We start from the raw sequence: 12,823 nt of genomic DNA, 5'->3' as shown, positions 1-12,823 counted from the left end.
CTCTCTCTCTCTCTCTCTCTCTCTCTCGTCGCCTCAGTTCAGGTAGTGAAACCAACATGTTTCAACATGTTCTGGCATGTGAGTTCCATTTGCGGCCTGCTCTTTCTCCCCTCACACACAACTCATACACACACACACACACAGAGAGAGAGAGAGAGAGAGAGAGAAAGAAAGAACACATGCAGAATACTACAAATAACAAAAAGCTCTCTCTGTACTCAGCAGTGCACTACTGCAGGTGTAGAATGTGTCCCAGCAGCGTGGGTGTGTTGAGATAAGCAAACTTCCACTTTTTTGGGGGGGTGGTGGTGGTTTGGTTGCTTACACTGAGGCAATTCTTTCTGAGCTGTGCATGCATAGCAGTGAAGTCTGAAGGTTATGGGGGCGGGAATTTTGGATATGAGTGAAATGGCAACTCAGGACTGACTCAGGGGTGTTTTTCTTTGAAAAGTACTGTAGTTTGGAAGAGGGAGCAAAAGTTTGTTTGCTTCTTTTCTTTTTTCTTTTTTAAAAAAATACTCATGAGGTAATCTAATCTCCTCCCTCACCTGCAGGTGCAACAGGGATGGCTCACAATATACAGAAAGGAGGAAATTCCTTGTTGACACAGGTGATCAGTGCTAAGTGGCCAAAATTGATAGAATAATATCAGTGCTTTCCAGCTACCAAAAGCTGCCAATTTCAACCTACCACAGTGAGGCTGCTTTCTCCATCTCTGTATTCCACAGGAAGGTGATTCTGCAGCTTCTTTTCTAGGGGGAGATGATGGTGATTATAGCTAATTTCTTACTCCTCATGAATGCTCTGATCCCTGAATGCAAGGTGCTGTACAGTGCAATATGAGAGACACTAGGCCTGCTAGGTTTGATGGACCATAGGGGGAGCATGGAGAGAGGAGAAGAAGGGGGATTCCCATTGCAAAGGCAGAAATTCTTGCACAAATGGGACAGCAGTGTTGCCTATAACACTGTGAAATGCGAATGATAGCAGTAAGTCTGCTGCATTTCTATGTGAAGTTAAAATACATACAGATAAGAACAGCTTTACCTCACTATTTACAGGCACCCATGTAATCTACTATTGTACCCATGTAATGTACTAACCGCAGAAAGGGGCACAGGGGGCATCTAAACCACTGAGCCTCTTGGACTTGCTTGATTGTAAGGTCAGCAGTTCAAATCTACATGATGGGGGTTGCTCTGTCCCAGCTGCTGCCAGCCTAGAAGTTTGAAAGCATACCAGCGTGAGTAGATAAATAGGTACCACTGCAGTGGGAAGGTGCACTCTGGCACTCGTCATGGTGTGCCGTTGTGCTAGAAGCAGTTTAGTCATGCTGGCCACATGACCTGGAAAGCTGTTTGTGGACAAACGCCGGCTCCCTTGGCCTGAAGCGAGATGAGTGCCACACCCCATAGTCACCTTTGACTGGACTCAACTGTCCAGGGGTCCTTTACCTTTACCTACTTTTTGCCTACCACAACTGCACACTCATGCTGAACTACTGTAGTAGTTCCATGAAGAGAAGTGTTTAAGTAGGTCACAAGGACTCTCGGTTGTGTGTAATGCTAATGTCTGTTGATCCATATTGTGAGCTGGTTGGTTTATGGTTTTTACTATTTAATGACACGGTCAGGCAGATAGATGCCCTCAGCAGGTCTGTTGATGGAGATGTATGCTGGACTCACCTGTTAGAGAGTTGGGTTTCTCAGACTCTGGTAGTAAAGAAAACACTCATCACTTCCACAAGTATAATTAGATAAAACAAACAAACTTGTACAGTAGATTGGCTTCTCATCCGGGGCCTTGAGGCAGGTATATCAAGCCACGTGACATGCAGATAGTGTTACAATCTATTGTTTGTTCTAAATCTCAGCCTCAGGGAACAGGCAATTAAAGATAAACATAGCCCAGGCATAAAATAAAAAGAGCATCCTGGCCAGGCCAGTCAAAAGATCAACCAGGTGCAGAGTGATAAAAAGTCTTTGAATTGTTGCACCCCAGCGAAACAAAACAGGTGACTGGCAACTGTGCTCGCCCCCTCTCTATTTTCTCCTCCTAGCATTAAGAAGCATTAATGTTTGAGGACATACTGTATTTAGTCCCTCTTCAAACTGCTTGTGGGTAAAGTGCTATAGCTCAGTCGTAAATCATATGCTTATTATATATAGAAGGTCCCAACTTTGATCTCTGGCACCTTGAAAAAGGACTGCAAAGGACTCTTGTCTAAAGTCATAGAAAGCCACTACCAGTCAGCATGGACATTCTATGCAACCTCAGTCTCCAAGCCCTCACCTAGGGTTTGGTTTCCTTGGAATGAAGGCCAGCAGAGGCTGTGGTGTCCTTAGGATATGTGGTTATATTTACACATATATACAACCTGAGCATAGGGCAAAAAGGGTCTCACAGCATTAATACACCAATCAAACTTGCTTCCCCAGTCAGATTCCACGAGAAGCCCTGATTCCAGCTTAGGGCTCAGCAGAAGGTTGAAACATGTCCTCTACCTGCAGCTTCTAGCTTGCTTCCAGATTCAAACCTACCCACCTTGGCTATCGTTCTCCTTGTAGCAGCTAGGTGAGCAGTGTTGGGGGAAAGGCCCACCCATTGGTTCTATGGCACAGAGCAACTAATTTGTGCTAAATTGTGGTCCTTAACTAGCCAGCCAAAGCTAGTTGGCAAAGGGATTTGGTTGGGATCCCAAGAATTGGAAGGGACCTAAGATATCAGCCAGTCCAACCCCGCCCCCCCCCGCCCCGCCGCCCAATTCATAACAGTACTGATCTAGATGATCCAATGGTCTGACTGGGCACAAAGCACTGCTCATCTTGACCCATACATGCATAAGCATACATAAAATTTAAGGTGGCAGGAGATGTAGCAGGAGTTTAGAAGATGCTGTGTTGTCTTCCAGGAAGTCCATGTGTGTTGCTGCAAGAAACAACAGGTTGTGTTCAGCTTAGTTGCTTGAAGGATGGAGGGAGGTTGTATTCAGCAGATGTCACGCCACCAGTAAAGAATGGCTAGACTAGAGCAACTGCCTGGATTTAATTTTTTGAAGGTAGGTTAGGGCGAACATGAGAAAACAATGTACTTATTCATAGTTTCTGTTTCTGATATATACTGGTCTACATACCCTTTAGTATCCAATTAGCATCATGGCTGCATGGACCATACCACATCAATAATAAAGAGCTTATCAAAATGACTCATAATTCAGTCTTCCTTGGGAAAGATGGTTATCGCAAGTTCCCCTTCTCCCCCTCATACTGTCCCTTGAGATTTGAATCATCAGTTCTCTTTTGTGGTTGATATAAAGGTCCTCTGGGGTTGGTGAGTTATTGTTTACATGGGATTTTTTTCATGATAAATATCACAGAACTTTTTAACGGTGAGGCTGTTTCGACAGAACAGTTTATAGTACAATGCTATTTCTCATTGCAGGCTGGTCTCCTTCGAGGGGGTGAGAGGCATGCTGGGACATTTATGGGTCCATAAATGCAGGCAATAAATGAGGACCAAATAAAACCCAACTTTAAGAAGCTACTACAGCAGTTTCTAGGTGCCCTCGCCATGTCCCACAGTCCTCCTGTGAACATTAGGCCTCAGCATAGTAAGAGTTTCCTCAATACTTGTTAGCAATTGTTCACACCAATTAGGCAAGAGAGTCCATTTCCACAAGCAGAGCTGAAACAGTGTACATCACACATTGCAACGCTCAAGTAGTTCACTGCGATAGTCAATAGTCATTGCACATTACACAAGCTGGCAAGTTGTCCCTACATTATGAGCAAGGCCATGCATTAGTCATGTATGTATTTATAGCTCTGTCGGTATAGCATGAGAGTCTTAATCTCAGAGTCGTGGGTTCAAGCCCAAGGTTGGGCAAAAGATTCCTTCATATCTCTCTCTCTCTCTCTCTCTCTCTCTCTCTCTCTCTCTCCATCATAGTCATTAAGGCGGGTAAATCCAGTTTTAAAATCACTATTCTGCAATACTGTCAAAGCCGTTTTCTGGATTAGCTACTTCTTGGCATCCTTAACTACTTATTTTAATTGAAGTAACCTAAATGTTACTGTGGGTTAAACCACAGAGCCTAGGACTTGCCAATCAGAAGGTCAGCAGTTCAAATCCCCGCGACAGGGTGAGCTCCTGTTGCTCGGTCCCAGCTCCTGCCAACCTAGCAGTTCGAAAGCACGTCAAAGTGCAAGTAGATAAATAGGTACCGCTCCGGCGGGAAGGTAAACGGCATTTCCGTGCGCTGCTCTGGTTCGCCAGAAGCGGCTTAGTCATGCTGGCCACATGACCCAGAAGCTGTACGCTGGCTCCCTCGGCCAATAAAGTGGGATGAGCGCCGCAATCCCAGAGTTGGCCACGGCTGGACCTAATGGTCAGGGGTCCCTTTACCTTTACCTAACCTAAAAGTTACCTCACAGTGCATCAGTATTAGAACCACCTAACACTTGCCGATGTGAACTTATATGTATGGATTAAAATCACAGCTATTAAATCATTTTTTTCAATGGGTGAATGGACGGCCCCTGCCCCCCACATTTACTTTGACTGCATGAGCAGGGGAGGAGTGTAAACACGTATGGCTCTCAGCAGCCCACTTATGAAGTATTGCAAGCATGCAGTTAAATTTGTTATTCTCTATTTTTATTACTTTGCCAGGCTCAACCTTCATTTGAAACGAACAAGGGATCCGATCCTGTATACATGTAGACAAAGAAGCCTTGTAAGAAAAGGAAAAGAACAAGACGACTAATTCAATCCTGACCCCCATGCATTTGGATCTCCTAGATTTGAAAATGATTGTTCTTAAAATGTTCAGTCCAGTTGTCTAGGGTATGATTCTGATTTAGAATTCCAAGCTTGTCCTCCAAAATGCTTGCAATTCTACACAAGTTTTTCTAGGTTATTAGTAGAATAATATTCTGTAGCCATCCAGCAAAATCATGATTAACTGCGACAGCGCTTTGCAGAGTTCCAGTTGATATCCCTGTCCAACCTAATAATCACTCTTTTGAGTAGGGTTCATCCACTAATTTGTTGCCTATATTTTAGTGCTTTGATATTGATATCTTGGCATGTTTCAATTTTCATATAAATATCTAGAGAGAGAGAAAAAAAGTCATAGGACTGGTTCACATACACATATACTTTGCTTGATCCCATCAGCTGATTTATCGCTACTTGATGTGTGAAATATTCACACTGGAAAATTTAAACTGTTGTCGTTTGCAGTACACAAAAAGAAGGTCCCTCTGAATTCAATGGGAAGCACACACTTGTTATGGTGCTTAGGATCTGCACATGCAAACCATCACTGGATGTGTGTTTCAACTGGCAATGAACATTCTTGTGAGAACCAGCTGGGGAGTGGAATATCTGCTACAACCGCAGGCATTTGAAAGCTTAGTCCTGAACACAAAAAAGCCATTTCAAGTAAGCAAACCAAAGCTTAAAGTTTAGGAAGGTCCTGGGATTCCATGGCTAGAACATTGTGGGAAGTTAAAGAACTTCATACTCATCTAAAGTCTGAATTCGCCCAGAGTGGCTGGGTAAACCCAGCCAGATGTGCAGGGTATAAATAAAATCTTCATCCTCATCCATCATCCTCACCATCATCTTCACTTGACCTGTTCCATCCCCACTCACCCGATAATCTTTTACCTGGTCTCCTCTGGTGAATAATATTTGGCCACCAGGTGACTAGGCAGGCAAGCATCACAACTCCCTCTCCCTACTCCCTGTTTTTTTAAGCACATAAATGACTCATCATATTTGTTCTTCCATGCCTTTGCCCTTAATAGACAAAACATAACGTATATTGTCGGGGAGACTTTGGCAAGAAAACATCACTTTCCTTGGCCCTGAATGTCAAGCTCAAACCGAGCATTAAATCTTATAAACAATGATATGACAAAGACATTCTTCCCTCTTGCTGTTTTTATTACAGTATTGTCAGGCTACAATTTATTGTCTGCATTGTTATACAAAGCAAGTATCTCAAAAGAAGTTTAATAACATAAATTAATTTAGGCCTGTAATTCTGTGAGTTAAATTTCAGTGTTAGTTGTTGAGGCATCCACTCCCCCTCCACTTGCCCTGGAATTTGATTACAAGGAATAAGTTGTATTGTATTGTTTTGCATTGTATTGTATTGTGGGGGGTCCCTGAAGTTTATTCCTTGCTTAATTGTCAGTTGTTTCTTAGAAGCATTTGGAACTGGGGTTCACATTTTGTGAGGGCCAAATTCATGGACAGTATATAGGACCAGCACATGAGAGCCAGTGTGGTGTAGTGGTTAAGAGTGGTAGACTTGTAATCTGGTGAACCGGGTTTGCGTCTCCGCTCCTCCACATGCAGCTGCTGGGTGACCTTGGGCTAGTCACCCTTCTCTGAAGTCTCTCAGCCTCACTCACTTCACAGAGAGTTTGTTGTGGGGGAGGAAGGGAAAGGAGAATGTTAGCAGTTTTGAGACTCCTTCGGGTAGTGATAAAGCGGGATATCAAATCCAAACTCTTCTTCTTATAACTTGAAATACATTGGGCCTCAATATATTTGTGGCCTCTGACATGCATCCCTCCTTTGTTGCTATGTTGATGGATCTCCTCCCCACCCACCCCCAGTATTTATGTAGAACTTCCCACTACAGAACATCATGTTTCATCTCTCATCAACCAGCAATGAAGGATGGCAATAATGATGACCAAGGAGACAACAGAAAAGCTGCTCCTCCGCAGGCAAGTAGAAGTTGAACAACTGTTGAAGTTTTTCTCCATTGCCGCAGTTTTCTCCATGCCAGGAAAAGTCATGTTGCTTGCTCATGCAAATTAGAAGTGAAAGTGTGAAAGGCATGGAGGTCAACATTAGATGGTGCTGGAGCCAATGACAAGGGGAGTTAACTACCGTATTTTCCGCCCTATAGGACGCACTTTTTCCCTTCCAAAAATGAAGGGGAAGTGTGTGTGCGTACTATGGGGTGAATGCAGGCTTTCGCTGAAGCCTGGAGAGCGAGAGGGGTCAGTGCGCACTCAAAAAAAACTAGGTGTGCCCTATGGGCCGGTGCGCCCTATAGGGCGAAAAATACGGTAATTCTAGTTTTGTTTTGCTCTTCCTCTCTGTTGAGTTCTATACAGGCAACAGTGAGAATAAGGAGGATGAAGCTCGTAGGCAGTGACAGGCCCCTAGGTAGTTTGTAAATAAGAAGGAAGGCAGGTTAGGTTGCTAGCTGAAGACAAATCGAGGTGATAGGACACCAACCCATCTGCCTTAATTGACCAACCTCAACTAGTTCCTTGAAATTCTTTCAGGTAATGATTTAAGCATGCAGGAGCCATGTTAGGAAAAGGTAAGAAGCTGAGCATTATGAGCAGTAGCGTTCATCATTGCAACATGTGCCAGATGAAAATTTGCAGTCTCAGCAGTGTGCTCTCCCAATAACAAAGAACAAATTGCGGGGATCATGGCCACATGGACAGAGTTCCTACCGGATTTTTGGGGGACTAATTTCTAACTGGACAGAAACTTAAAATAGCGAACTGTCCAGAATAACAGAGGACACCTGGCCAACGTATTTCTAGTTCTACCTGGAGATGCCAAATATTGGGCCTGCAACTTTCTGTATGCAAAGCATGTGCTCTACCACTGAGCAATGGAACTGCCCCGAACTTCTTACCAAGTGTGAAGAAATGGAGTTGGTTGGATAGGCCCAGCCCTGCAGAAATCCAAGCATCTACAACAGGGGCATTGGGTCAACCTGGTAGCTGGCCCATCTATCTGCTATTACCTTCCTAAACTGAGCTGTGGAGTCTCCACTCTTGGAAACTGGCTCCAGGAGTCTAGCAGTGCCCCACTGCTGTGTTTTCTGCCCTGCATGCAGAGCAACAGTTTGCCAGCAATTTGCAAAATTAAAGTTAGAACAAACAGTTTGTTCAGGTGGAGCCATTAAATCTGCTGCTGTTGCAGGTCTCGAAACTACTGGAACTAGTGAAAGCTGGAAGGAGATTTGGAATAGATCGCCCAATAAACTGGTGTATTTATTTACATTGGCATGGTTTTCTGCTGTAGGGAACCCTGTTCCAAGAGGTGTTAGTCTGGGCATGGTCAGCACTGGCATAGAGTTTACATAAAATGAAGATTTGGGAGATTACTGGGCACAGGAACAGGCTTCAGGAACATTATAAATGTTAAAGCACTTAAGAATGTTAAGCCAGCAAGATTGCCGTTTGCTCTGAGCATTCTAAACACCTCTTTGGAAAAGAGAGTTTTGGCATTTGTTCTGGAACGGCCAAGACAGTGTCTCATTGTCCTCAGGGACTGGGCTGTGAGATGGCCGGCAGCCACTGATGATATGTTTGGCAGAGACCTCTATAGTTTTCAGAGACCAATTGTTTGCTAGGACCCAACATTGCCACTGTTCAAGCTGTGAACCAAACTACATGAAGACAGAAATCCCACGTTAACCCCAGAAGCTCAGCCATCGTTGTTGAGCTAAACTGTTCCACTTGCCCCCTTTGTCTGTCTTCTGCTGGAATTGAATGCAGCACACACTTAGCAGAGCCTCTTTCCAACATGATTCATTGGAGGGGGGTCTCTCGCTCACCCCAGTTCCTTGCACAACTGCTTCACATACTGCTGGAATTATTATACTGGTTCAATATGTTCGAGAGTACACAATGGCATATCTCCTCTCAGAGACTGTTCTTTAATTATTATTTTTAAATTATGTTCCCCTGTGCTTGTATGTGAACTGACTACAAAGGTTTGAAAGAGCTGAAGCTGGTTTGTGCCTGGTGTATTTTGCAAGATCAGGTCCAATACTAATAAGAATCAGTTATTCAGAAACTTAAAAAAACCCTATCTGCTGATAAATGATGATACCCAACCTGCAAATATAAGATGGGGAGTATGGAGGAGAAATGATTCTGAGGAGTTATGGAAGGTTTGCAGAATTTGTACTGTTAAAATGGAAAGGGGTCAAACCATCGCAAGAGATGTTGACATTTTGGGAAGTTGAATAGTTACAATAGTGTGGTCTTGGGGATGGGGGTGCATGTTTTTATTTAATATTATTGCTTTGTTTAAAATTTAACAAATAAAATATTTCGGGAAATCTTAGCAAGAGGTCACTGAGTCCACATTGCCACGGTGAAGGAGAACAAACGTAGAAAAACTGCTACATAAAGGTTCCCAGTTTTGAACATTTCTCTTCCATTTGTCAACTGAGCAAAAAAAAAAAAAAAAAAAAAAAAAAAAAAAAAAAAAAAGGTAAAAAAAAGGGGGGGTACTTAAGGTACAGTACGATAATTAAAAACCAATACATATAATAAAATTATTAATCACCATGGAACAATTAGTTCAAAAGCAGGAGAACAGAGATAAAAACTAGAACTAGGTTAGGATTAACACGCCAACATCCCTAAGAGGGAAATTTCCAAAGTGCTGGACTTTTTAGTTTAGGGAGCAAGCGGGGGAAAGGCAACAGAGGGAGATAAGATGGTGATTATGTATGGCATGGAGAAAAGGGAAAGAGACATGTTTTCCTCCCCCTCGTAATACCAGAACTCAGGGTCATCCAATGAAATTGGAGGAGATTCAGACAAAAGATAGATTCTGGACAGTACAGCACACAGCTAATTTATGGAATTCACTTTCACAAGATGAGGTGATGGCCAGCCGTTTAGATGGCTTTAAAATGAGCTTAGGCATATTTGTGGAGCAGGGGTGGGTGGGGAATCTGTCAAAGGCTACGACTAATGCTTATTTGTCATATCATATGCTTTCTTCAAGGCAGTGTGAGAGGGCTGCTGCTTCCACGTCCTACTTGTGGACATGTGGGAAGCAGAATGCTGGGTTAGATGAATCTCTGGTCTGATCCAACAAGTAAAACAGGAGATTTAAAAGCCTAGCGAGGGGTGCGGAACCTGTGACCCTCCAGGCATTTTGAACTCCAACTCCCATCTGCCCTGACCACTGGCCTTGCTGGCTGGGGATGATGGGAATGTGAACGAGCATCATCTTGAGGACCAGTTTCTCCAACTCTGGCTAGAAGGTGCCAAGAAGGGCATCAGTGGCACTGCCAGGTTAGCTTCACTGGATAGTGCATCCCAGAGATGAGATGCCACCACTGAAAAGGCCCCGTCTTGGGTCACTACTTGTGTCATCTTTGATGCCAGAGATATCTGAGGAAGATTTCCTAACATCTGGGCAGGGGGGCAAATTAGAAGTCAGCAGTCCTTAAGGTATGTACCAGAAGAACATGTGTGCGCCTAAACATTGCATTGCAAGATAAGATCCCAATGCACCCTGATAACCTAGGGTTTTTTTATCTCTGCTTTGTACATGTTGCAATTTTACCTCGGGCTACCTAGCCCAGCTAATAAATACTATGTGTGTTGTAATATAGGTGAGGAGCCTTTGTCATAAAGAATCTAGCCCATCTAGTCACAGAGACTGACCAGGTGCCTATGGGAATCCTGCAAGTCAGACATTAGCAGAACAGCACTCTGCGCATCTGCAGTTCCCAGCAGCTGGCATTCAGAGGCACGATGCCTCCAATCCTGCAGGTGGATCGTGCCCATCATGGCTAGTAGCCCTTGATAGCCTTGTCCTCAAAGAATTTATCTACTCCTCTTTTAAAGCCATCCAATTTGGGGGCCAACACTGCATCCTATGCAAGTTCCATAGCTTAACTATGGGCTCTGATGTCGCCAGCCCATAACTTGTCCTCATTAGTAGGTCAATGGTCAGGTAAGTCTTCTAATAAGAAAAATAAAATCTGCTCGGGGAAAAAAACACACAGAGGGAAATCAGAATGCTAGTGGATCGACATGTTTACAAACTCAGGCTGGGACGGAAAATCTCTTTCCACCCTCAGTTTCTTGAATATAGTTTCCCCTCTGAAAATGGAGGCTGCTTTTCCGCTGGGGAAGAACTATTTCAGGTGTGTGTGTGTGTGTGGGGGGGTGCTGCTTCCCTTTTGGGATATTCTCAGGGTGTGTAACCAGCGGTAGAAGGAGTTGCTGGCTACCAGCCTTAGAAAGAGCAAGACACCATTACAAGCAGTGTGCGGCTTTTTTTAACATTAGGAAATGTGAGGGGCTAAGGGAATGGAAAACCTATGACCACTTCATTAGGTTAAGCATGATAAGTAATAGCGGTACCAGAGGTCCGTTCTTAACCTGAAATTGTTCTTAACCTGAAGCACCACTTTAGCTAATGGGGCGCCGCCAGAGCACGATTTCAGTTCTCAGCCTGAATCAAAATTCTTAACCTGAGGTAATATTTCTGGGTTAGCGGAGTCTGTAACCTGAAGCGTATGTAACCTGAAGCGTATGTAACCCGAGGTACCACTGTAACCCTCTTCCTTGATTTTTTTTTGGCAGGGTTTCCCTTGAACTGTACCCACCCACTAAATTGTTGTTTGTTTGTTTTTAAAGGGATTTTCCAAAATTGCAGTGATGCCAGACTAAACACTTATCATTGTGGCTGAAGGCATTGCCTGAGACTGGGAAGGAGAAAATGACTGTCAACTGACCGGGGGGGGGGGGAGATGACCCGGTCTGCTCCTGTGCCTTGGCATGTTGTAGCGGATGTGTTTTCCATGGCATGGTATAAGTTTTTATCGCCTGCTAATTCCTTTAGATGAAGCTGCTGTTGAAAGAACAGCAGGGTCTGGCAAAAGAGTTGGCAACCCTAAAGCAAACCCTTTGTTTTTGCTCCACATATGGAGCAGGTCACTAATATCAAAAGAACTTTTAACTTGAAAGGCGCTTAGTTTGGCTGCCCTTGTTTTTGAGAACAGGCAAGCCCGAGAGTGACTTGAAGGTTTCCCACAGTAAATACATTATAGGCGTGTTTCATAGGCTACTGAGACCTTTATACTTCCACCTGCACATTATGGCTCTAATAAACACATTATCAGGTCATGAAAATGATGGCAAACATGTGACTGGAGGATCTGATAAGTCAGAAGCAAAGATTAGCAGGTCCTCATCTCTCCCCCCCCCCCGCCCCTTCCTTCTCACAGAAAAAAAAGCTGCAAGAGATTCCCTTATTTAAAACAATTGCAGCATGTGGATTTACTGCACTTAAATCATTACTGGCAATTAGCACGTGTCAGAAGGTTGCAGCTGGCTCCAATTACAGGTAAGATTTTAGAGATTTGAACTTAATTGTATGCATGATAGTGGGAGGCTGGGGGGCACATGCCAGAATAAATGGGATCACACCTCTTTGAAATGGGAATGTTACCACCTTTATCATTTTCACTTGACTTTTGTCCTTCAGGAGTCGGAGGAAATGGAGAACTAAACTCCCAACACCATTTCTGTGTCCCCCCTCCCTCCCCAGTTAACGGAGTGTACCTATCCAGGCACGATAAAGAATGAGAGTTTCTTATCAATAATAATTTGGAGCCTACCTACTTCCTGTTACTCCTTTTGCCTGAGGGCTTCTGATAAGTGCAAACGACATGATGGCAAAACTTTGGCCAACTTCACAACTGGCACTGAAGTGTTGTTTAGGAATTAAAACTAAGGCCTCTCCCTGCCCCACTCTACCCGATTTCAAGTTTCACCATTTTTGGTTGCCAAGTCGAGTGCAATTTTTTTAAAAAAATGGGCATGATCCAAAATGGAAGCCAATTACAATATTGCTTAATGTTCTGTGGATTGTGGTGTGTGTGTTCTTGTTTGATAAAAAATAATCTCACTTTCTCTCTCCCTTGCTTGCATTTGGTTATCATGAGAACACGAGGAGCCCTATGGGAGCAGTCTGACAAGTCCATCAAGATCAACCTCCTCTGGACTTCCGGAGG

General features: G+C 43.8%; 2 long non-coding RNA genes across 2 annotated transcripts in view; both read left to right on the top strand.

Annotated features, from left to right (window-relative positions):
• The first annotated feature begins 2,791 nt into the window (after positions 1–2,791).
• On the top strand, positions 2,792–11,576 carry LOC310840775. The gene is made up of 4 exons (XR_014562119.1): positions 2,792–3,058; positions 5,245–5,445; positions 6,644–6,746; positions 11,445–11,576. It is a non-coding gene; the product is annotated as an uncharacterized lncRNA (long non-coding RNA).
• A 9-nt stretch (positions 11,577–11,585) lies between these two features.
• The window catches only part of LOC310840738, a 63,493-nt gene continuing 62,255 nt past the window's right edge, over positions 11,586–12,823 (top strand). Inside the window, exon 1 of the long non-coding RNA XR_014562070.1 lies at positions 11,586–12,153. This is a non-coding gene — a long non-coding RNA (uncharacterized lncRNA). The remainder of the gene's footprint in view (positions 12,154–12,823) is intronic.

Source organism: Podarcis gaigeae (genome assembly GCF_964106915.1).
Source record: "Podarcis gaigeae genome assembly, chromosome: 3".
Lineage (NCBI taxonomy): Eukaryota > Metazoa > Chordata > Lepidosauria > Squamata > Lacertidae > Podarcis > Podarcis gaigeae.
Note: the sequence above shows the minus strand (reverse complement) of the source record. Positions and strands in the feature narration are given on the sequence as shown.